The sequence below is a fragment of the Poromitra crassiceps genome (genome assembly GCF_964638095.1).
Source record: "Poromitra crassiceps genome assembly, chromosome: 14".
Taxonomy (NCBI): domain Eukaryota; kingdom Metazoa; phylum Chordata; class Actinopteri; order Beryciformes; family Melamphaidae; genus Poromitra; species Poromitra crassiceps.
In genome coordinates this window covers 31,838,911-31,841,914 of record NC_139633.1, presented here as the reverse complement: position 1 = coordinate 31,841,914, position 3,004 = coordinate 31,838,911, and positions in this window count along the sequence as shown.

Here is a 3,004-nt window from a genome sequence, read left to right as displayed (position 1 = left end):
AACAAACAGGGCGGTGTGCGGTCGGGGGCGCTGAACCATAGCGGGGATTCACCTGTGGGTGTATCCCCGTCTCCTTTCAGTGTCAGCGGTCTATCTGCCGGGACGGCGGAGTTACGACCGGCCTGCTGTCTCAAGGCAATCCCCGTTATACGGAGTGGTGCCCCCACCCTCGGGTGATGGAACAGGTTTGGGCCAGGGTTGGTCGCGCCTACGTCGATCTCTCGCATCGCGGCGCGCGACACACTGCCCACTGTGGTTCTCGATCCAGGAGGACAGCCCCCGTTAGGTCATGACGCGCTAAAAAGCGCACGCGTGGCCGAGGGAGGGGCGCTATGCGTTTCCCCCGACCCCCCTGATCCGTCAGGTGTTGGACAGGGTGAGGGAACAGCGCCTCCGGCTCGTTTTAGTCTGTTTTGGCCCAGGCAGACATGGTTTGCGGACCTGGTCTCCCTGGCGCAAGATCCGCCATGGGCGTTGCCGGTACGGGCCGATCGCCTATCCCAGGCGGAGGGGGAGGTGTTCCACTCCTCCCCAGGCAGGTGGAAGCTAGCGGTCTGGCTCCTGAACCGGACCAGTTGCTAGCCCAGGGCTTGCCTGATAATGTGGGATGCACTATGCAGCAAGTAAGGGCGTGGATCCAGTGAACTGCAGTGTGCGACCAGTTCTCTGTTTCCTTCAGAGCCTGCCTGACGCGGGTCAGTCCCCGCAGTCGTTAAGGTGTACGTAGCCGCGATTCTGCTTGCCATATGGGAATTGAAGGGAGCCCCGTGGGGGCGTGCCCTTTGGTCTTGCGCTTCATGAAGGGGGCGCCTAAACGGCGCCCGCCGTCGCGGTGCGTTTTTTCCCCAAATCGGACCTGGTTACGGTGCTGGACGGGCTAACGGGTCATCCGTTTGAGCCCTTGGACTCCGCCGATTTAAGGGTTCTGTCTTTAAAGACCGCGCTGCTGCTGGCCTTGTCGTCAGGAAAGAGAGTTGGTGACCTGATTGCCCTCTCGGTGCAGCAGGCCTGTGTGGTAATGATGGGCGCAGGGTTACGTTGCGACCTAACCCGGCTTACCAACCTAAGATTATTAATGTCAGCTTTAGGTCTATGGTCATAGACTTATCAGCATTCTGTCCCCCGCCGTTCAGTTAGAGACGGGTGAGGAGAGACGTTTGCTCATGCTGTGCCCCGTAAGGGCGCTCTCGGCCTATGTGGCCAGGACGCGTTCTTTACGCATTACAGATCAGTTGTTGGTTTGTTTTGGGCAAAGGGCCCAGGGCGGACCCCTTTCCAAGGATCGCTTATCACACTGGATAGTGGAGGCGATCGCGTTGGCATACTCTGCCGTGGGCAAGGTTCCCCAGGAGGGTATCAATGCGCGACATCCTCTGCGTTGTTGCGCGGTGTGTCGGTGGAGGACATGTGTGCCGCGGCCTCATGGTCCTCTCATCACATTTTTGTCAGGTACTACAGTCTCGACGTGTCCGGTGCGCAGTTCGCGCACGCGGTGCTGTCGGTGGCAAGAAAGTAGTATCGTTGCCACTCTAATATGTCAGACGGTTAGGCATAAACGTTGCCATATGGCCGTGGTTCACCGGTGCCTTTCGGGTCGCCCTGTGGGGTGCTCCCGGCAGCAAGGTCGGTTGAATGGAGGCACTAGTGAGAGCTTGAGTTCGAAACGAAGTAAAACGTTAGGGTTGTGCTACAACCCAGGTTTTACGAGTGAGAACGAGAGCTCTCACTACCCAGCCTTGCTGTGTCGATGCGTCACGGGGTGCGTCGGATCTCAGCGGGCTGGAAGAAATTAGAGTGATTATCCCTGGGCTGGCAGGACGTGACGTAGTCACGTGGATCCGTGTCAGTCCCAGGGGGTACCACGCCACCTACGGGTGGGTGGTCAGGTTTTAATGAAAAGTAATTTTGGAGCAAAATAACAGTCTTCCATAGGGCTGCGTTGCAGCGTTTAAGGCACTAGTGAGAGCTCTCGTTCTCACTCGTAAAACCTGGGTTGTAGCACAACCCTAACGTTTTCCGGCATGACCACGCCAGAGAGCGGGATTTCAAGCCGCTCGTAGGTAGGGATGGGACTCGACCCGAAACCCGAAAATCAATAAGGTCCGACCTTATCGATACTGTTATCGAGTAGCGGCCGTTTGGTCCATTAATTCCCCCCCGCCAGTCTTTCCCCTCTGATCTGTCCGCTGAATTCGCTGTCAAGCGCCCTGTCTCTGTCACTGACTCAAGCCTGTGTGCAGACGTGAGTGACTGTCTAAATATAAATAACACTTTTAATTCAATTAAGGATTGAATCACGTACATCACGCGTGACGCGACACGCCCCCTGTTCACTGCTGATTTGATCATTAATTTGGTTGCGAACTTGCATGACAGACCAGTCGACACAGGACTCAGGAGGAAGCGACATGATGCTGAACCCTTCACCAAAGTGAAAGACAAACCTGAAGCCAAATGCCACCCAAGGTATGCATTGTCCACGGACGCCACGCAAGTCCCGTTCGTCGACATAATCCACTTGATAAAATAACCCCAAAATATGCAGTCTCAGGGCAGTGATGAAAGTTCCTTGTGCCATGCGTCCTGCTCTGTGACAGGTCATGACATGTACCGTTGTCCGACCGGAGGGCAGTCGGCAATGTAGCCTAATAGGTGACCATGGGTATAGAGCATTGATTGTATATTAGGTATAGAGGCTAGTCTACCCAGTGTGGATATTCAATGTGTATTCTGTAAAAAAAATAAGTCCAAATAGTTTGCAGTGCACATTAAATGTGTTTTCACAGCAATATAAAATTGAGAGAGGGAATTATGACCTGTTTAACTCCTAACAGTTTGCTATAGGCTATAAAAAAATACTAATGACAAGATTTTTGTTTTTAAATTAAAATACAACCATTAATTTCATAATAGTTGTTTCCACTGGTTCAGTATCAGTACAGAGCACATCTTGAAAAGTCTGGAAACTAATCATAGTGGTGTAAGGATAACAGTTACTCGGTAT